This window comes from Scyliorhinus canicula, chromosome 17 (genome assembly GCF_902713615.1).
Source record: "Scyliorhinus canicula chromosome 17, sScyCan1.1, whole genome shotgun sequence".
NCBI classification, from domain to species: Eukaryota; Metazoa; Chordata; class Chondrichthyes; order Carcharhiniformes; family Scyliorhinidae; genus Scyliorhinus; species Scyliorhinus canicula.
Genome location: NC_052162.1, coordinates 96,146,639 through 96,170,558, shown reverse-complemented (window position 1 = coordinate 96,170,558; position 23,920 = coordinate 96,146,639).

Here is a 23,920-nt window from a genome sequence, read left to right as displayed (position 1 = left end):
TTTTTACGGCCGGCAGCGATTCACAGCTGATAGATGGGCCGAGTTCCCAGCCCTTTACGGCTGTTTTTACGAACGGCAAACACACTTGGTCTGGCCGTTCGTAAAAATGGCCGTAAACACTCGCATTTTATAACCATGGCACCGGTTGGCACGGCAGTACCACGGCCGTGCCAAGCGTGCCATGGGCCCGCGATTGGTGGGCACCGATCGCGGGCAGCGGGCCCGATGCCCACGCACTATTTGTCCTTCCGCCGCCCCGCAGTATCCATTCGCAGTGCGGCTGAGGGGCATCCCGGCCCGCGCATGCGCGGGTTTCGCGCAAATACGCGATGATGTCATCCGCGCATGCGCGGGGTTCGCGCAAATACGCGATGACGTCATGCGCGGGTTGGAGTCTTCCAATCCGCACATGCGCGGCTGACGTCATATGACGCGTCAGCCGGCGCTAACTCGGGCAAGCGGGCTTAACGAAATTCGTTAAGCCCGTGATGCCGGAGCTTACGGCGTCGGGCTGCTAGCCCCGACCGGGGACCAGAATCGGTTCCCGGTCGGGAAGGGGGGTGCTGGCGTAAAACCCGCCCGGGTTTGACGCCAGCCTTACGATTTCTCCCGGTTTGGGAGAATCGCGCCCACATTTTTTCCACAAAAAATTTAATTGTACCCTTTTTTCCATATGTATTTTTTGAAAATTTTATTTATTCGTTATGAAAATTAAATGATAGTTGTAGTTGTGGGTGGGCCCCCTTTGTATCCTGGCAACCAATATTTTTAGACCCAGTCTGCCACTGTAGGTAAGAGAGAGTGTGTGTGGTGAGAGAGAGTGTGTGTGAGTGAGGGAGAGTGTGTAGGTAAGAGAGTGTGTGTGGTGAGAGAGAGTGTGTGGTGAGAGAGAGTGTGGGTGAGTGAGGGAGAGTGCATAGGTAAGAGAGTGTGTGGTGAGAGCATGTGTATGTGAGGGAGAGTGTGTAGGTAAGAGAGAGTGTGTGTGGTGAGAGCGTGTGTGTTTGAGGGAGAGTGTGTAGGTAAGAGAGAGTGTGTGTGTGAGTGAGGGAGAGTGTGTAGGTAAGAGAAAGTGTGTGTGGTGAGCGTGTGTGTGAGTGAGGGAGAGTGTGTAGGTAAGAGAGAGTGTGTGTGGTGAGAGAGAGTGTGCAGGTAAGACAGAGTGTGTGTGGTGAGAGCGTGTGTGGGTGAGTGAGGGAGAGTGTGTAGGTAAGAGAGAGTGTGTGTGTGAGTGAGCGAGAGTGTGTTGGTGAGAGTGTGTGTGAGTGAGGGAGAGTGTGTAGGTAAGAGAGAGTGTGTGTGGTGAGAGCGTGTGTGTGTGAGTGAGGGAGAGTGTGTAGGTAAGAGAGAGTGTGTGTGGTGAGAGTGTGTGTGTGTGAGTGAGGGAGAGTGTGTAGGTAAGAGAGAGTGTGTGTGGTGAGAGTGTGTGTGTGTGAGTGAGGGAGAGTGTGTAGGTAAGAGAGAGTGTGTGTGGTGAGAGCGTGTGTGTGTGAGTGAGGGAGAGTGTGTGTGAGGAAGAGTGGGTGTCAAGTGGAGAGAAATGAAATTTGATCGAGCCAGAGAAAAACTTCAGTTGCATGAACAGTGGCAGCAAAACCAAAGCATGACTCAAATTTAATTAATGGCTTTGATTTGACAAGTAATCTTCATTTAGTGCCTAATTTCAGTGGGGAGAGAGTTAAAATGTATTCCCGAATGTTTGAAAAGACAAATTAGGAGCAGCAGTAGGCTACTCGGCCCCTCAAGCTTGCTCCCTCATTCAGTAAGATCATGGCTGCTCTGATTGTAACTTCGACTTCACATTCCCACAAATGTCTGATAACCTTTCACCCCCTTGCTTAACAAGAGCTCTGCCTTAAAAATATTCAAAGGACAGCATGGTAGCACAGTGGTTAGCATTGCTGCCTAACAGCACCAGGGACCTGGGGTAAATTCTGGCCTTGGGTGACTGTGTGGAATTTTCACATTCTCCCCATGACTGCGTGGGTTTCCTCCGGGTGCTCAGATTTCCTCCCACAGTCCAAAGACGTGCACGTAGGTGGATTGGAAGAAACAAACCCTCCACTGAGAAGCAAAAGGAAAAATCTGGAAGTTAATTTTGATGCAAGGGTGAGAAGATATTGGGCATAATTCAACGGCCAACTTAATGTCAGGACAAGGCCATTTAATCTCAGAAGAGGCCTCTCGTGATATTCGCGATGCTCGAAATGGGATTCAACGGAATTTTGTGAGCAGTTGTAATCTGGATCTCGCTCTTGCTGGGTGAGAGCCAAGTGTGCGTTTTTAAATGACCCATTAGGATTACGCCCAGATCACCCGACCGTGGGATTCACCAGCCTCCATCACAAGGCCTCCATTAGATGCTGTTTGCTACAGGTTAACAACATCTTGAACCAGTCATGATGGCACCTGGGGGGCTCTCACTGGGGAGTTGAGGTGCCTGGGTGGTATAATAATAATAATCTTTATTGTCACACGTAGGCTTACATTAACACTGCAGTGAAGTTACTGTGAAAAGCCCCTTGTCACCACATTATGTCACCTGTTCGAATACACAGAGGGAGAATTCAGAATGTCCAATTCACCTAACAGCACGTCTTTCGGGTCTTGTGGGAGAAAACCGGAGCACCCAGAGGAAACCCAAACAGACATGGGGAGAAGGTGTAGACCCCGCACAGACTGTGACCCAAGCACTGGGCAGGGTACCATTCCCCCTGGCGCCTTGCATCACCAGCCTGACACCTTGGCACTACCGCTTAGGCACCCTAGGATACCTGGGTGGCACTGCCAGGCTGGCAGGGGCAAGGTGCCCAGGTGCCCGGTCACCCATGTCATGAGTTGTGTCTGGGTGGGTGGGAGGGGGGCCTCTGTCCATAACGGGTGGGGTGGGTCGGGCTCTAGGGCCCCGGAAGAGTTAAATTGGGTGAACTGGTGGGGGGGGGGCTCCTGAAGCCACACGCACTGTGAGGTTGGGGGGGGCGGGTGGGGGGGGGAGGGGGTTGAAAGATCAAGGCTGCCTGGTAAAATGGTGCCCAATCCATGAGTGGTCTTCCTGCACTAGCGAGTTGAGCTCACCAGAATAGAAAATAAATCAACGAATGGCCACAATAGTTCCTCACCAAGACCAGAAGAAACAGCAAAGAGCCGTTGAATAGCAGGACATTTCTCGGCACTGCAGGCTCCAAGACACACCCTGCTAAACATGCCGTTCAGCAGGCTGTAACTCAAGTCCACTCAGTCACGCCCATTATCTTTGTCATGGAAAACGGCGTACAAAGGGTGAATGTTGGACAATAAAAAGTAAAACTGCAGCACTTGTGAGATTGTGTAATGCTCCTCCAGAAAATATGGTTCCAGTAGATAGTTAATGGCAAATCATTAGGTTCCCCCGTAATTGGGATCAGGATACAGGAATTCATGTGGAATGGTGAAGTATCTGTCTAGCAAGGCAGTGAAGTCAATTTCGTTATTAGATAAAGAAGATCAGCACAGACACCAATGCTAATAGATTATGGGAATTCCTCCCCAGGAAATTTGTAAAGGGCACTGGAGTATTAAGCAGAGGAGAGGTTTTTGTCACTTTCAAATTTAAAAATGAAGGGGAAAAACACGAGCAAGGTAGTTAATGATGCAATGAAGGAAAGGAACGTTTTGAAGGAGAATGATGTGGAGATGCCGGCGTTGGACTGGGGTGAGCACAGTAAGAACACCAGGTTAAAGTCCAACAGGATTGTTTCAAACACTAGCTTTCGGAGCACTGCTCCTTCCTCAGGTGGAGGAGAATGGTACAGTCATCTTCAATACTGATACAGTAAGAAGTCTTGCAACACCAGGTTAAAGTCAAACAGGTTTGTTTGCAATCACTGGGCGCGATTCTCCGCACTCACGCCGGTTCGGAGAATAGCGGGCCGCGCAAATTTTCACGGTGACGCAGGTCCGACGCCCTCCCGCTATTCTCCGAACCCCGCTCAAACTACACGTCGGCATTCCCGGCAAAGGCCTCGAACGCGCCCCCGACACGACCAGAATCGCTACTTATTGGCTCCCCGCCATTCTCCGGCCCGGATGGGCCGAAGTCCCAACGTCATCACGCCATGTTTTCACGCCAGCCAACACACCTGTTTTCAAGTTCGTCAACCAGTCGTGCTGGCTGACGAGAGCTTCGATTAGGTGAGCGCACCGCTCAGGGCACTGCTAGAGTCTGGCCACAACGGGGAAGGCATCCCCGTGAACGGGAGGGGGGTCCAGAGCAGGGGGTAGTGGGGGAGACTGAGAGGGGGAGTGGGGGAGACTGAGGCGGGAGTGGGGGAGACTGAGGGGGGGAGTGGGGAGACTGAGGGAGGGAGTGGGGGAGACTGAGGGGGGAGTGGGGGAGACTGAGGGGGGAGTGGGGGAGACTGAGGGGGGAGTGGGGGGAGACTGAGGGAGGGTGGGGGAGACTGAGGGGGGAGTGGGGGTGATAGAGGGGGGGAGTGGGGGAGACTGAGGGGGGAGTGGGGGAGACGGGGGGGGTGGGGAGATGGAGGGGGGAGTGGGGGAGACTGAGGGGGGTGGGGGAGACTGAGGGGGGAGTGGGGGAGACTGAGGGGGGAGTGGGGGAGACTGAGGGGGGAGTGGGGGAGACTGAGGGGGGAGTGGGGAGATGGAGGGGGGAGTGGGGGAGACTGAGGGGGGTGGGGGAGACTGAGGGGGGAGTGGGGGAGACTGAGGGGAGGAGTGGGGGAGACTGAGGGGGGAGTGGGGGAGACGGAGGGGGGAGTGGAGGAGACTGAAGGGGGACTGGGGGAGACTGAGGGAGGGAGTGGGGGAGACTTAGGTGGGAGTGGGGGAGACTGAGAGGGGAGTGGGGAGACTGAGGAAGGGAGTGGCGGGAGACTGAGGGGGGAGTGGGGGAGACTGAGAGGGGAGTGGGGAGACTGAGGGAGGGAGTGGGGGAGACTGAGGGGGGAGTGGGGGAGACTGAGGGGGACTGGGGGAGACTGAGGGAGGGAGTGGGGGAGACTGAGGGGGGAGTGGGGGAGATGGAGGGGGGAGTGGGGGAGAATGAGGGGGGAGTGGGGGAGACTGAGGGGGGAATGGGGAGACTGAGGGGGGAGTGGGGGAGACTGAGGAGGGAGTGGGGGAAACTGAGGGGGGAGTGGGGGAGACTGAGGGGGGAGTGGGGGAGATGGAGGGGGGAGTGGGGGAGACTAAGGGGGGAGTGGGGAGACAGGGGGAGTGGGGGAGACTGAGGGGGGAGTGGGGGAGATTGAGGGGGGAGTGGGGGAGATGGAGGGGGGAGTGGGGGAGACTAAGGGGGGAGTGGGGGAGACTGAGGGGGGAGTGGGGGAGACGGGGGGGTAGTGGGAGTGGGGGGGGGGGTAGGGAGAGAGTGAGCGAGTGACCCGTCCAACCCCGTTACAAAATGTCTGCCACCATGCCATGGCGTGCCGGTCACGATGACACAGCCGCTGGTTGCCCTGTGGCTTACGGCCACAGGCCACTGACGCACCGGTGAAGAGGACGTAGTTAACTGCCCGTTGGATGCAGAAAGTGAGCAGGGGTTAGGCTGCCCGTGTGTAAGCAGCGCGACCAGGCCACCGGGACACACAGGTATCCCGTGGCAGGCGGCTGCCGAAGTGCAGACTAACCTCCGTCTAACATGACCCGTTTCTCTGCCCCCACCACCATTCTGTAGGTTAGCACAATGTATGTGAACAGAACGGCTATGTTCTGCGCAGTGGTTGGGGCCGCTGCACTGCATTTGGAGATGGAGCATTGTCCACAGCCACAACCCGCAGTGGATGCAGGGCCAGCTGCAGCAGCAGAGGGAAGGGCCGAGGAGTTGCCAGTAATCGAGCAGCATGGGGAGGAGGAGGAGGAGGAGAGAGTGAGGGTGCAGCCACGGCGCCAGAGGCGACGACCAAGGCCGAGGGTGTACCGTACCCGGATCTCTTTCCTAACAATGACGGACATCACCTACAGGAGGAGACTCCGGCTGAGTAGGTGGACGGTGATACATATCTGTTACCTCGTGGTTCACCTCGTCCCACGTGGAACGGGGGGAGGACACGCGATCCCGGTTGCCATCAAGGTGACGGTCGCTCTTAACTTCTAGCGACCGGCTCCTTCCAGTCTCCGAGCGGGGACCTCGCCGGGATCTCCCAGTCATCGGCGCACAGGTGCATCCGGGATGTGACCGACGCCCTCTATGCCATCGCGGACCGCTACATCACCTTTCCCGAGGGCCAAGCAAGTCAAGACTCACGAGCTCGTGGATTTGCCAGCGTGGCCGGGATACCGATGGTGCAGGGGGCAATTGATTGTGTTCACGTCCCCATACGCCCGCCCGCAGGGGACAGGGAGGTGTTCACAAACAGGAGGGGGACATACTCCATGAATACCCAGGTGGTATGCGACCCCCACATGAGGATCATGAATGTCTGTGCAAGTTTCCCAGGGAGTGTGCATGACTCCTGCATACTGGCACAGTCATTAATCCCTGCGATGTTTGAGGGACGCCCCCCCCCCCCCCGGCTCAGGGGCTGGTTGCTATGTGACAGGGGTTATCTGCTGAGGTCTTGGCTGATGACGCCTATACGGAGGCCTCAGACCAATGCGGAAACACGATACAACGAGGCCCATGCAGCAACCAGGGGTGTGGTGGAACGCTGCCTTGGCCTCCTGAAGATGAGATTCAGGTGCCTGGACCGCTCCGGAGGGGCCCTGAAGTACCAGGCCGAAAGGGTCGCTCGCATTGTTGTGGTCTGCTGTGCGCTGCACAACATCGCGATGCAGAGGGGAGATGACCTGCTGCAGGAGGCGGAGGGAGAAGCAAGTGGCAGTGGTGCCAGCCAGAGGAGGAGGAGGAGGAGGAGGAGAGGGAGGAGGAGGAGGAGGAGGAGGCTGGCGGAATGGTGGGCACAGCACGCAGACATGACCCAGGTGCTGGTGATGTCCAGGAGGCGGCACGACGGAACCGGCGAGGACGGCGGGCACGCAACGCCTTGGTGGCAGCACGGTTCACGCGTCGTATGCTACGTCCCCGCTGAACACCAAACCACCACCTGCATCGCTAGTCATGCAGAGGGTCAACACACAACTGCCACCACCACAACACCCCCCCCCCCCCCTCTCAGTGTACCCTGCTCCACTTCGACATCACCCTTACCACTGGGTCCAGACGGTATGGCACAACATTGATGGCTGTGTCAGCGGGTGTGATCAGTGCCATGTGGAATGATACAGCCCGCTCTGCGAAGAGCTGTGAGCTCAGAATCGTTAGTGAGAGTCTGACCCATGGCAATAGCTGAACCATCCACCTTGGTGGCCGCTGAGATCGTCACTGACACTCTATCACGTGCCCGCGTGGGCTAGCTGTGGGAGGGGGTGGGGGGGAAGGGACTGCACACCCGGCACCGAAGTTTCATCGCTCGTCGACCCCAGCGACACTCGGTCACCATCACAATTCCTGCGGCTGTGGAACAATCACACGGTATTACAAGTAAGGTGGAACAGTGCGTTTAATGTGAACAAATATTTACAGGTGCCCTAGCCCCTACAACTAAACTGTGCCCTTCACCGTGCCAACTTACTCAGTGTCTCTCTTTGTTGCCTTATGGACCCTACCACTACGTCTAAGTGATTCCCCAGATGATACAGCAGGAGTGGAGGAGGACTGCTGCGAATCGCCCCCTTCGACTCGTTTCTCCTTCGGCAAGCGTTTCCTGGGGCAACCCGGCCTCGATGGGCCAGGCTGCTCTGCGGGCGTCTCGGGTGATGGTGTGCCACCCTGCTCTGCCTGCTGCCCACCCGATGCACCAGGGATGGGACGGCGGAGGCCAAGAATTCCGGGACGTCCCGTGATGGAGTTAATGGGACGGGCCCCGAAACCTCCTCCTCCCTCGGGGAGCCCGGTGGCCCCCGGGCCACCGACACCTGGCGCTGCCAGTCCTGGAGTCCTGCAACGGTATCCTCCAGGATCCGAAGGTTTGCAGAGACGGAGTCCAGGGAGTTAGACATTCCCGCCAGGGACTGTGCGATCTCAACCTGTGAGTGCACAATGCCATCCAGCACATGTGTCAGGCGGTTGATGCTCTCCGTGACTGACTGCTGGGACTGTGCCATCGACTTCTGGGACTGTGCCATCGACTGCTGCAACTGGGCCATGACCTGCTGAGACTCGACCAAGGCCCGCAGCGCGCCAGCAATGTCGTGTTGGCTCTGGTGCATTGCCGCCTGTGAGAGGGCAACCCTGTCCAGGGCCGAGGATGACGCGTGAACATTAAGCCCAACGCCTTGCATAACCTGACTCTGCCTCCACCGCGGATGCCACCCGTGCGGTGTCGGCCTGGTCGTGGACACGGTTCAACTTCTCTAACAGCGTCTGCAGAGTCTGGAAGACAGCCCTCATCCCGTCATTGTTTCCCTGGGTTTCTTGAGGCATCGGCTGTGCGGGTGGGTTGAGAAACTCCAGGAACTCAGAAAACGTCTGGCAGCCAGCTGCATGCTGGGCCTGGCCTGGCCTCCGCCAGTCCGGGCCCTCAGCTGCTCCCAACACCAACTGCTGTACCTGCTCAGCTGTGATGTGCGACCCAGACTGTGACCCAGGAGCCTCATCACTAAATAGGCCAACCGGGGTGAGTGTCTCTGGGATGGTGGATGGTGTGGGAGATAGCTGTGCCGCAAGCTCGAGGTCGTCTTGGGTTGACACCTCCGCTCTGTCATCGGCCCGCTGAGAGACCGCAGGGCGTTCGCGGGCCATTTCTCTCTCTTGCTCTCTCGCCGCCCTCTGGGCGTCCTGCTCCACAGATTCGGTTGGGGAGGATGGGACTCCCCGCTGATCGGGCACCCTCTCTTGTGCGGCTCCGGGTGAGGTGGGGGCAGATGCCTGTGTCTGCCTGGAGGTAGACGGCCCTGGTCGTTCGGCATCACGTCCTAGGGAAGAGAATGAAACGGGTTATTTAGATTCGCTCGGCCGGGCGCTGGACGGTCCCAGTGGGCAGGGTGTGAAGGGACAGAGGATGGGGGAGGTGTCCAAGTGGGCAGAGTGTGTGAAGGGACAGAGGATGGGGGAGGTGTCCAAGTGGGCAGGGTGTGTGAAGGGACAGAGGATGGGGGAGGTGTTCCAGTGGGCAGGGTGTGTGAAGGGACAGAGGATGGGGGAGGTGTTCCAGTGGGCAGGGTGTGTGAAGGGACAGAGGGTGGGGGAGGTGTTCCAGTGGGCAGGGTGTGTGAAGGGATAGAGGATGGGGGAGGTGTCCAAGTGGGCAGGGTGTGAAGGGACAGAGGATGGGGGAGGTGTCCAAGTGGGCAGGGTGTGAAGGGACAGAGGATGGGGAGGTGTCCAAGTGGGCAGGGTGTGAAGGGACAGAGGATGGGGGAGGTGTCCAAGTGGGCAGGGTGTGTGAAGGGACAGAGGATGGGGGAGGTGTCCCAGTGGGCAGGGTGTGAAGGGACAGAGGATGGGGGAGGTGTCCAAGTGGGCAGGGTGTGAAGGGACAGAGGATGGGGGAGGGGGGGTTGTTTGTCATGCAGGGTTGTCTCACTTGTTGCAGCTCCGCCAATCTCGCATTACGCGATCTCCCGGATGGCAGATCCCCAACAAGGTCCAGTGCCCTCTGCTCAAACGTGGTGAGGGGGCGCAGGATGGGCGAACCCCCTCCAGTCTTGTTGCGCTCATGGGTGTTGTGAGCGGTCTTGTCCTGTTAGGGGAGGGGGCATAGGTAGATCATTACAATATGGCAGGTATCAGCAGTCCGTTCAGATACTGGCACAGTTTGGGGGTCAAGTTGTAATAAGACCATTGCATCTCTCCACGGGGGCCAGAGCGCTGGGTCTGTGACTACTTTGTGAACCACCTACAACTCACTCTGCCCCAATCCCCCTCCACCCCCCGGTCCCGGCCCCGATCCTAGCCCATTTCCCGGACATGAATACCTCGGGAAATGGGCCGTGTCGGGCCGTCGCAAAAGTCGGCCGTTTTCACGGCCAACTTTGCGATTTTCCGCGGGTGCGGAGAATCGCGCCCACTATCTTTCGGAGCATAGCTCCTTCATCAGGTGAGTCTGAGTTCAATACTGATGCAACAGAATGGTAGGAAGGGTATGTGTTCTTGAAAGTAAATTACAGAATGATGAATCAATCTGTCTTGCTTGAAATTAAATTAGGCAAAGATTGAACAGAATGAGAGGCTGAAAAGCCAATCAATATAATTTTTAATCTTGTGAGCTAATTACAGTCAAACCCCATTTTCACGTCGTACCATTATACAGGAAATGCCAGATTTAGGGAGTAAAAGTGATTGGGTTGTAAACTGACAGTTGGCGCTGTCTGTTGCCCTCAACCATGGGAAATCACTTGAACAAACACTTCACTGTTCAATGAGTTGCAGAGGAAAGCAGAGAGCACGTATTTTTAAGGAGCACCTTCGCGCTGAACAGGAGTGAATCCCTGGAAGAGATTTTCTCCAGGTACGGGCTGGCCTCGGAAGTGACAAGGATTAAAGATGGGGGACAAATTGGTCAATTATAATCTAGCTGGGGAAACTGGTGGCTGGGAAATGAACAGATATCCACTTCTCTCCTAAACAATAAAGGAAGGACCTGCAAATGAAAGGGGGGGTGGTTGAATCCCAGAATGCTCAGACTCCCTGGGCAAGTGCACGATCAATTTCAACCCGATTTGACCCGGAGTCACAAGTCAAGTGAATTAACCAATAAAAGAAAAATACCTAAAGTCTTTGGCCCTTGGCTGTACACTAATTACAGTCACCAGGTTTGTCAATTTAAACACAATTATTGTTTATTTATAATAAGAAATATAATATGCAGCAAATACAATGGATTAACTATTATCTAATTCCTAATTCACCACTTTAACTTGTCTCCCACCTGCTACACACACACACAAGACATACAAACACAGAGGGGAAAGAAAGGGGTTAAAAAAATTATAAAAAGGATTAAAAAGTCTTTATTTCAGATTATGGTTTCCAGCACCTCACTCCTCTTCAGACTTTGCTTCCAGTTCCTGGTTTTATTGTAGGTTCCTTCAGGTCTCTGTGGTTTCAGAAATACAGTACTCACAAGCATTCTGGTTTGCAATCTTTAATGGTTTTCCTATAGATAGATTCTGGAGAAAACACGAAGGCGGGGTGAGAGTAGCAGGATCTTCACTGCCAGGATCAAACTGAAACTCCTCGAGACTCTGAAAATCATTCCACTGGGATAGGATCTGGTACTTGGCAGAGTACAGCATCTTGGGCCAATTCATTGGCCACCAGCCAATCAATTAAACCAAGTTCCGTCCCATCTCTCTTTCTCTGGTGCCGACAAGTCTGCAACTCTGTCTAAACCAGCAGAGGGCTCTCTCCTGTAACTTCTGAAGTCTGCTGCTTGCCTCAAAGGTACATGTCTATTATTCATCCATGGTTGAAAAATCATAATGGCAAAATAAAAGGACAGGGAAATAAGCAAGTGAACAGGATGGATCCGTACACGAGCAGACCTAATACTCAATGTCATTGGCTGTAGGAGTGATTCCTCCATAGTTGCTGCCTCCCCAGCCCCGGGAATAGCCATCACCCCGACAGTCATATTGCAGAGCACCATAGCCGCCTCCCGTTTTTTTCGCGATGTGGTCCACCCAGATCTGAGGTTTTCCATTCAATCGCCTCCAGTGAATCCTGGGCAACCTCTGGGTTTTCGAAAGTGATGGAGTCGAAATTGTGAGATGTCACCGTTAATTGGTCCCATGGCAAATGCTATCCCAGGTTCCAGATAATGCACAATAAATTACGAGATTTTAAAAAGTAACACATGGGATTCCAGACCCTGATACAATCTTTGAACTGAGGACAATGTTTGAACAGAGAACATGGACATTCCATACAGATGACAGAAAATAAAAAGGATATATTTTGTTGAGATTGGAAAAGATTGAATTGAGCAGTAGTAAAATAAACTCTCAGTTCCAAGAGAGTTAAGGCTGCAATGATTCAAGCAAGCTGGACTTCAAATTTTAATTGTTATATTTGGGTGCTTTTTACAGGTTAATCCTTGTAATGTTGCCAAGACATGAAAATGTAAAGGGAGGGGGACAATGTTACAAGCACCGTGAGTCATGAGTTGTGAAAATCTTCACAATACTATTCTATTTTCATTTTTAGAGAGAGGTGTTACGAAGGTGGGACATGACAAGAAGGTTATTTTTTAAATGTGTCCTTTAACTTACGTTGAAAAGGAATGTTCCAGGACAGGGAATGGTGAGGTCGTTACAAAAAACATATGTGAGGACACAGGCTATGTGATCTGGCAACCATGGGGAAGATACTCAAATAGCAAGTAATAGTTGAAATAACAAGTAATAGTTTCCACATCTTGGGCGAAATTCTCCGACCCCCAGCAGGGTCGGAGAATCGCCTGGGGCCGCCGTAAATACCGCCCCCGCCGTGGCAGAGATTCTCCGCCACCCAAGAAGTGGCAGTGGCGGGAATCTCACCACTCCGATCGGCGAGGCCCCTGCGGTGATTCTCCGGCCTGGATAGGCCGAAGTCCCGCCGCTGGGGGGCCTCTCCAGCCACCGAGGTTTGAACCACCTCTGCAACGGCGGGATCAGCGGCGCGAGCGGGCCCCGGGGTCCTGGGGGGGCGGGGGCGATCGAACCCCGGGGGGTGCCCCCACGGTGGCCTGGCCCGCGATTGGGGCCCCCCGCTCAGACTCCGGGCCAGTGCCGTGGGTGCACTCTTTCTCTTCCGCGGCCGCCACGGCCTCCGCCATGGCGGATGCGGAAGGGAAACCCACATCGCGCATGCGCCGGTGGTGATGCCAGCGGCAGCTGGCCGCTGACGTCACTGCCGGCGCATGCGCCGACCGGCGAAAGCCTTTCGGCCAGCCCCGCTGCCGGGGGCGCCGGTTTTTTGCGCCAGTCTTCTAGTGCCAACCGCTCCGGCGCGGGTCTAGCCCCCAAAGGTGGGGAGAATTCCCCACCTTTGGGGAGGCCCAACCCCGGAGTGGTTGGCGCCACTCCCCTACGCCGGGACCCCCCGTCACGCCGGGTAGGGGAGAATCCCGCCGATTGTTTGACTCCCAGAAAGAGGATAGCCCACTTTTTTTTTAAATGTAGAGAGACAAAGCAACTACTTCTGTGGAGTGCAGAGAAAGATTGCTTTATGTGAGAAACCTATCAGAATGCTCATAAGAGATGGTTTTCTGTTTGAAAAGAAGGGGACAGAACCAGTATGACTTTTGGAAATGGATAGAACAAGGTGTCACTATGGAGGGCCTTGCTGGTGAAAATTGGGCCTCGAATATACAGGCTGATTTTTAAAGAATATTGAAAATTGTGACTGGGGACTGCTAGAAGTGCAGGATACAGATAAAGAAGTTGTAATAAGTATCTCAATTGTGTTAATTAGTAAGTGTAAAATAATATTTTTCTTTACATTGGTGCATTAGTTACCTATTAAATAACATTTGATCCATATTGTTTTTAGTTTTTTTTGTTAGAGAAAATGTCTTAAAACATGAAATATTGTCCTTCAGTTATTTCATTGGAAAATTAATCTATTGTAACAAATTTTCAGTCTGTACAGGCATTGTAATGTATTACTGACAATTAGTATATCCTGTTGTGTATAACTGCTTCAATATGTCTTCTCAAACCTACTCCATCACAGCACATCTTATGCCCATTTACACTTCAGGTACACCTACCCCACTCGCTCAATGTAGTCCCTTACATCAGTCAGAAGCCCCTGTCTAAGGCCAGCTGTCGAGAAAAATTAATCAACATCTTCCAAAACCTTTGTGGTGAATGTAACATGATAATTCACACTATATCTTTGCAAGCGCAGTAGCGTTATCCGACCACTAGGGGGAGTAGCTCTGGGAATGCTCAGGAGCTTGTACAGGGCTCCACCCTTGGCTCCGCCCATGACTCCTTCCCCTTGTGCTGCTGTATAAATACCCTTGTCCAGAGTCAGCCTGCAGTTCACTGAGAGCTCATCAACGGGTAACAGGCTGGCTCTGTAGTAAGTCGATTGAAGCCTATATTCATTTCGGAAACACGTGTCTGGTGAATTGATGGTTCCATCAACCTTCATGAAAAGATATCGCCGACCGTCCTCACCGACGGAAGTACGACTGGGCAAGGTCAAGATTGGAGTCAAGCAGGGATGTGTCATCTTTATCACTTTCCTCCATCTTCATCACCACCATCCTTCACCTTGTCAAGTACAAGCTTCCCAGTGGAGTGCACACTGTCCACAGGATGAACAGAAAATTTTCCAACCTCAGCTGTTTGAAGTCCAAGAAGAAAACAACACTGACATCGCTTGTGGAACTTCAGTATGCCAACGACATCACCATTTCTGCTCTCTCAGAAGAGAAACTCCCAGCCATGTTTGACATCTTCACGGAAGCATAACGAATAATTGGAATCAGCTTCAACCTCAAGTTGATCCTGGGCAAGATCCAGTCTCTCCGTCCATCAAGGTTAACAGAGAAACCCTCCCAAATGTGGAACATCTCCTCTACCTTGCGAGCCACCTCATATCGAAGGCTCAAATCAATCCAGCATTATATCCAAACCATTAACGTCACCTTCAGATGCCGAAGGATGAGAATCTTTGACACCTGCAACATTTGTACTGATACAAGATTCTCGTGGTCAAGGCATTCATCCTCCCAACTCTTCTATATGGCTTAGGAACTTACACTACATACAGATGCTACTTCAAGGCCCTGCAAAGGTACCATCAATGCTGCCTGAGATGGATTCTCTGCATCAGCTGGGAGGACAGGCGAACTAGCATCAGTGACCTTGACAGAGGCAAGAGTACCAGCATCGAGGCCGTGATCATCTGCAACCAATTTGGCTGGGCAAGCCAAGCGTTTGGATGCCAGAGTCCGACTGCCGAAGCAAATCTTCTTTGTCCAGCTCAAGGTCAAAGGGCGTGTTTCAAAGACACCCTGAAGGCTTACGTCAAGAAATGTACCAAAGACGTCAATGCCTAGGAGAACCTTGCTCAGAATAGACCTACTTGGAGGAACCTCCTGATTGAAGGGACACAATTCTTCGAACACGTGACGGCAGGAAGAGTACCAGAAAAGGAGCCCTCGACAGGAATACCGGTGATTGAGTCCAAGGACCAATTTCACTTCCCAAAAATACCTGCCAAGTGTGTGGTCGGAGGTATGATTCTAGGATCACCGAAGAAGAAGAGGACATACTATTATATATACTCTTATTATCTTTCCTTCCTTGTAGGGTAGGAACACAGAAAACACTAGGTAGAGGGAAGGCCGGGCCTGGGCCCTCCAAACTTTTCACAGTCGACAAACACAGTGCTGCTGGGGACCAGTGTAGATATGGAGTGTTTGACCATTGGAGGCGTGGAGCTCCGAGATACCTAATAAAATAAATAAATGCAAACTACCCATATGTCACATGACACTCAGTCATACTGACTGATTTCAATAGTGAGTCAAATATGATATTCCTCATAATGACACGATGCCACATAATCCCAACTTCCCCGGAGTAATTTTTGACTTATCTCCCAAAGGACATCAGCGGAAGTTGGTGGACCTCAAGTGCTGTTGATTCCTCAGAGTACAGGACTAAGGTAGACCGCATACCAACTTGGGTTCTCACAGTTTGGTGGGACCGGTAAGGCAGATAGTTATGTTTTTATCCGTTGAGCCACATATCACAAGGAGAGCAGTAGACTGTCTAAGTCAGATGGTGCAGGACACTCCAAGCACTGCACAGCTGTATACCAATGCCCCACCATGGAACCTGTCAATGAATAGGATTCTTCTTGAGCAGCAGAAGGGAACCCTTTGTACTGGTGGGTGTCTTAGAAGCACAGAAAATCGGAGCAGGAGGAAGCCATTTGGCCCTTCGTGCATGCTCCATCATTCGTTATGATCATGGCTGATCATCGAACCCAATGGCATAATCCCGCCTTCCCTCCCATATCCTTTGATTCCCATCACCCTAAGTGCTTCTTGAAAATATGCAATGTTTTGGTCTCAACTACTTCCTGTGGTAATGAATTCCACAGGCCGACCACTCTCTGGGTGAAGGAATTTATCCTTTTCTATGTCCTAAATGGTCTACCGTATCCACAGACTGTGACCCCTGTTTCTGGACACACCCACCATCGGGAACATCCTTCCTGCACCTACCCTGTCGAGGCTTGTTAGAATTTTATAGGTTTCGATGAGATCCCCCCTCATTCTTCTGAACTCCAGCGAATATAATGCTAACTGATTCAATCCCTCCTCATATGTCAGTCCCGCCATCCCAGGAATCAGTCTGATAAACCTTTGCTGCACTCCCTCTATAGCTAGAACATCCTTCCTCAGATAAGGAGACCAAAACTGCACATGATATTACAGGTGTGGCTTCACCAAGGCCCTGTACAATTGCAGCAAGATATTCCTGCTCCTGTACTTGAATTCTCTGGCTATGAAGGCCAACATACCATTTGCCTTCTTTACCGCCTGCTGCACCTTCATGCTTATCTTCAGTGACTGGTGTACAAGGACACCCAGGTCTCGTTGCAAATTCCCCTCTCCTAATTTATGGCCATTCAGATAATAGTCTGCCTTCTCATTTTTGCTACTGTGGTTTTTGCTACTCGTTGTTTGCACTGTGCACCTTGCAGATTCGTTCGCAGAATCTATCACAAGCATATTGTTGCAGTGCTTTGCAATGATCGCTTTGTTCATGGAAAGAGTAGTCACCTAAATGAAGCATAAATCGCAACAATCATATGAGTGCCTGTCAGCCTTTACAAATAGCTGTGCACTCTGAATATCATCCTGTGGCTAAATTATATGAACATAAAAACATATGAACATACAAATTATGAAAATGAATGGCTTCAACTCCACTTTTCTTCCTACCCCAACCCCATTGAATCCCTTGTCGATCAACGATCTATTTGACTCTGGCTTAGAAATATTCACTGACCATGCATCCACCACCTCTGGGCTGGAGAGTTCCGCGAATGCACGATCCTCTGAGACAGAACAATTGTCTCCTCGTCTCTGCCTTTAATGGGAGACCGATTAATTATAAATTATGTCCCCTAGTTCCAATTTCTCCGACAAGGGACAACACGCTTTCAGAATCCACTCTGTCAAGTGCCCTCAGGCTCTTATGTGTTTCAGTAAGATACAGTTTACACAGTACTCTAGATGTGTTCTCAACAATGCCCTATACAAATGTAGCAAAACATCCTTACTTTTATATTCTGTTCATTTTGCAATAAACAACAACATACTATTTTCTTTCTTAATCACTTGCTGTAGCTGCAGACTAACATTTTGGTTTGCATCTTATGGACTAACCGTATGCTTACACCTTGGAAGCACTACTACAAAGCAGACACAAGTACAAAGCCATATTTCCACAGTCAGATGATGAAGATGATGAAGATGACCAGAAAATAGACATGTAAAATGAGCAGACATTCAGCACAGCGAGCATCAAAGAATATATTGGTGCTGTGATACCAACTGACTTTGCCACTGTCAGGATTATATGGCCACAGATGAAGGCTCAGCACAATCTAGAGGCAAAACTGGGAACAGGTGCAGGTGCAAACATCCTTCCATTTTGAACACTGAAATGTATGCATTCACAGATCTTAAAATGGTGGTTCAATCAACCGACGCCAGTCTCACCGTGTAGAATATTCCATCCTTAAGATCCATTGACTCAAGTGTTTCTACAACAACTCACCCCAGTCAGCCCAGATATCTTATATCATGGACACCACGGTTCCAGTAATCACAGGCATACAGGCGTCTAAGGATTTGTCTTGGTACCAAAAACACAATAACGAACACCACAGATCACAATGGGGCACTACTGGAAACCCTGTGGCTTCCCTGATAGATCAGCTAACTATAATATAGACAATTGTCCAACAGGATATACTACACTGATTGTGTATGTTTGAACCATTCCAAGCTTGCAAATCTCAATGTGGAACCAACTCGGAGTTGCTATTCGACAGACAAAGGTGGACAAAGCTACCCCGGTCATTGCTCATTTCTACCTCCAGGCGTGCACGATGCATTCATCAAAAAAACAGGGGAAGGTGAAAGATGTCCATGTCCAGCACGAGGGGGAATGAATTACCTAACCTGAACATCGGGCATAACATTTGAGTGCAACCTCCCGACTGATAGTAAATGGAATCCAGCAGAAATCAGCAGCATATACCCAGCACTAAGATTGTATAAAGTGTGAGCACAAAATGGCATGACAGTGCCATGAAACAAATGTCAAATCAGAACAATATCACAACCAGAAAAACTGGGTTGCCATATTGCTGGAGAACGCAACACAAACAAGAGAACCCTAAAGTGCATTCTGAAACTATACAGCAGGGGCCAGCAAAGATCATCATAACTAGAGATGAATGAATCAGCAATCCTGCGATCTGTTTCAGAGACTTATAAATTTACTCTTTTGTGTTAAAGTGCATTCAGAGATCGTGGGCAGGATTCTCCGGCCCTCCGCGCCGAAATTGCGCTCAGCGCGGCAGCGGAGAATTACCAAAAATAGGCTCCCACGCCGGCACGCGATTCTCTGCCGACCGGAGGATCGCCGGCAGTCACGTGTGCGCGATCGGGGTGGCGCCATCGAGGCCGTTGAAAGCGGCCCCGCGGCGATTCTCCATGCTCGACGGGCCGAGTGCCCAGCGATTCCCGCCGGCGTCATTCGCCTTTGGTCCCACCCGGCAGGACCTCGGCGTTTTGGCTGCAGGGGCCATCCTGGTGGGGGGATCCAACTCCGGGGTGGGCCTCCACAGTGAAGAGGCCCGTGATCGGGGGCTACCGATCGGCTGGTGCGGTCATTCCGGGGGGCCTGTGGCCCTCCACGGCGGGCCCCTGTAGGGCCCATGTTGTGCGGCGGCTGGCGCGAATATGGTCGGCGCACGCATGCGCGAACCCGCGGCTGGAAGTGCAGGGCCCAGTATCCGCAACAGTAGCTGCGGGGGAGCACTGCCAGCCTCCTGAACTCCGGAGAATCACTCCGGACTTTTTGAAAAAAGTCTGGTGTGATTCGTGCCCGTTTTCCGGCGGGCATGGGGACATAGCCCCATCTTTGGAGACTCCCGTCCCTTGTTATTCTCCACGTAAATAATTTGCTTCTTTGAGGGTAAAAATTTAATGAGAAAATCTTAAACTATTCTCAATCAATATTACCCTGACAGGAGGTGCTGTATTAGTCCCAAGACTTATTGCCGGTCTTCATTTAATATGACCAAAGGTAGAGGTAGGATTCTCCCGCCTCCCAGCTGTGAGTTTCAAGGCGGCAGGAAGCAGTGTACTGTTCGTTGCCAGCGGGATTCTTTGCTCCCACCGCTGGGAATTCCCATTGCAGCAACCCCACACCTCCGTGAAACCAGTGGGTGGGGTACGCTGCCAAAAGAATTCACAGCCAGCAAATGGTCGGACAATTCCAGCCTAGATGTACATAGAACATAGAACAGTACAGCACAGAACAGGCCCTTCGGCCCTCAATGTTGTGCCGAGCCATGATCACCCTACTCAAACCCACGTATCCACCCTATACCCGTAACCCAACAACCCCCCCCCCCTTAACCTTACTTTTATTAGGACACTACGGGCAATTTAGCATGGCCAATCCACCTAACCCGCACATCTTTGGACTGTGGGAGGAAACCGGAGCAAACCCACGCACACAGGGGGAGGACGTGCAGACTCCACACAGACAGTGACCCAGCCGGGAATCGAACCTGGGACCCTGGAGCTGTGAAGCATTTATGCTAACCACCATGCTACCCTGCTGTACCATTCTTAATCTCTCAGTGTGCAATATCTGAATATAATTAGAACATGAAGCCATCCAAGGCAAAGCATCCTACTTGTTCAGCACCTAACCCAATATCTTAAAAATTCACTCCCTCTACCACCTAAACACAGTGGTAGCAGTGTGTACCATCTACAAAATGCACTGCACCAACTTGCTATGGCTCCTTGAATGGCACCTTCCAAACCCGACCTATACCACACAGAAGAACAAAAGCAGCAGATGCATGGGAACACCACCACTTGCAAGTTCCCCTCCAAGCTACACACCATCCTGATTTGAAACTCTCTCGCCACTTCCTCACTGTTGCTGGGTCAAAACCAGGAACTCCCTCCCTATCAGCACTGTGTACCTACATCGCAAGGACAGCCACAATTCAAGAAGGCAGTTCACCACCACCTTGGTGGTGAATTAGGGACAAGCCTTTCCATCAATGCTCACATTACAAGAATAAATTAAACTAATGATTTAACAAGGCCCCTAAAACCAGAAGGTGTCAGCCAAGAGCATCTCAGCAGTCAAAACAAGAATCTTAGCAACTTTTTCCTGCCTTATTGAAGTAATAGGGGTTGCATCATGTAGAAGTGTTCAGAGGAGGAAGAGTAACAGTTGCAGTTGCACAAGGGTATGTACGTGGGTTTCTTACACAATATTAGATTGGGAGCTTTCTATTTTACATTTGAATGGCATTTGAATCATTTTCCCATCTTATTCATCCTTCCTGACATACTGGTATTTTTCCTGAATTTCATGCCCTGTTGCTAACTTCACCTATGTTATCCAGTGTCTCCTGTTTCTAACTGATCCCCTCGATGGAGGTGATTTTGAGCCCTTAGACCACCTGTGAGAAACGTGGCACGGGCTCAGAATCCAGAGAGAATCAAATAACATGATTCTCTCTGGAATGATTGGCAATTTTTAGTCCCCACCCCCAGCCCCCCTCTGTACCCCACACTAACCCCCCATCCCCACTACCCTCCCCTACCCCCCTCCCCTCCTACCCCCTCCTATCCCCCTCCCCACAGGGACCCAGGTTCAATTACAGCCTCAGGTAACTGCCTGTGTGGTCTGCACGTTCTCCCCGTGTCTGCGTGGGTTTCCTCCGGGTGCTCTGGTTTCCTCCCGCAGTCTAAAGACGTGCAGGTTAGGTGGATTGGTCATGATTATTTGTCCCTTAGTGCCCAAATGATTATAGATATATAGAGAAATACAGCACAGAACAGGCCCTTCGGCCCACGATGTTGTGCCGAACTTTTGTCCTAGGTTAAAAAGAGTAAAAGGGCAGCACGGTAGCATTGTGGATAGCACAATCGCTTCACAGCTCCAGGGTCCCAGGTTCGATTCCCGCTTGGGTCACTGTCTGTGCGGAGTCTGCACATCCTCCCTGTGTGTGCGTGGGTTTCCTTCGGGTGCTCCGGTTTCCTCCCACAGTCCAAAGATGTGCAACTTAGGTGGATTGGACATGATAAATTGCCCTTAGTGTCCAAAATTGCCCTTAGTGTTGGGTGGGGTTACTGGGTTATGGGTATAGGTTGAAGGTGTTAACCTTGGGTAGGGTGCTCATTCCAGGAGCCGGTGCAGACTCGATGGGCCGAATGGCCTCCTTCTGCACTGTAAATTCTATGAAAATCTATGAAATCATAGAATTTTGGACACTAAGGGCAATTTATCATGGCCAATCCACCCAACCTGCACATCTTTGGACTGTGGGAGGAAACCGGAGCACCCGGAGGAAACCCACGCACACACGGGGAGGATGTGCAGACTCCACACAGACAGTGACCCAAGTCGAAATCGAACTTTGGACCCTGGAGCTGTGAAGCAATTGTGCTATCCACAATGCTACCGTGCTGCCCTTAAAGGTGGGGTTACTGGGTTACGGGGATGGGGTGGAGGCGTGGGTGCTCTTTCCAAGGGCCAGTGCAGACTTGGTGGGCCGAATGGCCTCCTTCTGCACTGTTGGGATTTTATGAATAGTAGGTAATGCTGGATTGCTAAAGAGAAGCTGCTGGCACATGATCTGATTACACAAAAGAGGAAAAGGGTAGATCACTGTTCATACCCCGTGAGGACTGATCTTACTGACTGAGTCATTATAAGAGTGAGCTATCCCTTCCAGAAAAGTGACTTATTCTTCTCAGAAAAAGGCACAGATTCACACATCTGCACAGCAAATATATTGCAAGATGTAACACATATGAAGATCACACCATATATAGCACACACAAACATTTCTAATTCAATTGCATACACAAATCTCAGAGATTCTTATTCTTCTACGTCTGCTCTGTATCTGCAGCTCCTCAATTACCAATCTCAATTGGGGGAGGGGAGGTAATAGCGTGACTCGTAAATGCTCTCTGAAATGGTCTCACAATCCACTCATTTCAAGGGCAATTAAGGATGGGCAATAATTACTGGCCCTGCCAGTGTTGCCCACATCCCATGAACGAATAAAAACAATTCACCAGATGGACTCCTCACCCAGCTATCTAACTACCTCTCTGATTACTGCAACAGACATACATACAGAAACATATATAGAAAATAGGAGCAGTAGGAGGCCATTAGGCCCTTCAAACCTGCTCCGGCATTCATTATGATCATGGCTGATCATCAAGTTCAATATCCTGATCCCGCCCCTTCCCCTCATATCCCTTGATCCCTTTACCCCCAAGAGCTCTATCTAATTCCTTCATGAAATTACACAATGTTTTAGCCATAACTACTTTCTGTGGTAGCGAATTCCACAGATTCATAGAATTCATAGAATTTACAGTGCAGAAGGAGGCCATTCGGCCCATCGAGTCTGCACCGGCTCTTGGAAAGAGCACCCTACCCAAGGTCAACACCTCCCCCTATCCCAATAACCGAGTAACCCCATCCAACACTAAGGGCAATTTTGGACACTAAGGGCAATTTATCATGGCCAATCCACTTAACCTGCACATCTTTGGACTGTGGGAGGAAACCGGAGCACCCGGAGGAAACCCACGCACACACGGGGAGAATGTGCAGACTCCGCACAGACAGTGACCCAAGCCGGAATCGAACCTGGGACCCTGGAGCTGTGAAGCCATTGTGCTACGCTCTGTGTGAAGAAATTGGGTACACATTGTCAAACGACTGTTGTGGAAAGCTGCTGATTCGGGTTCAGATTTTAACCTGGCGATTCTAGCCTACAGGGCGACCCTTTTGTCCGCTGGCCTGTCCCCAGCACAGCTGCTAATGAACTGCACACTATGGGCGACGGTGCCAGCAACCACATCCCGGACCTTGACAATTTTCCGGTCCTGAAAAGAATGCAACTGTCTCGGGAACAATGCAAGTCGGTGTATGACGCCCATGCCACAGATCTCCCTGCTCTGGTCCCTGCTGACCGAGTTCGTGTTCAGCTACCTGACGATGGCTGGTCTGCCACAGCTGTGGTGGTCAAGCAAGTGGCACCCAGATCATTTCTCGTTCGCATGCATGATTGCTCTTTTCTTCAGCGTAATAGGAAGGCACTGCGGCTGCTTCCATGCTCGCCACCTGAACGTGATGCCCCGCCTCGCCTGCTGATTCCTCAGGACACATCTTTCCAAGAGGTCACCGATCTAACCTTCTTTTGCCACCCACTACATTGGAGGCAGCTCCGCCCATTCCAGTGCAGGAGGAGATGTCTAATATAGTGGTGGTATGAGTTACATAGCTGCCTGCCATTGGTGCAGAACACCGGCTAACCATTGGCCCTGGTCGGTCATGTGCCTCTCGACCGGTTGGTTGAGACCAGTCATGTGACGGCTCCCTGATTGGTCGAGAGGCTGAGTTAACCCCGCCTCAGGACGGGGTATAAAATACCCAGTACTCTCCGGCGTTTGTCCTTATACTGTAATCGACCGCAGGGCTAACATCTAGCTGATTAAAGCCATACTTTTGTCCAGCAACTCGTCTCGCGTTCAATTGATGGTACATCAATATACACACAAGTATATAATGGTGCACAGGCAGACATTGATTGACACACAGGATGACCAATGAACACACAGAATACAGCAGCCAATCACCAGACAGGACACAGCCACGATAAAGCCAGAGGGCA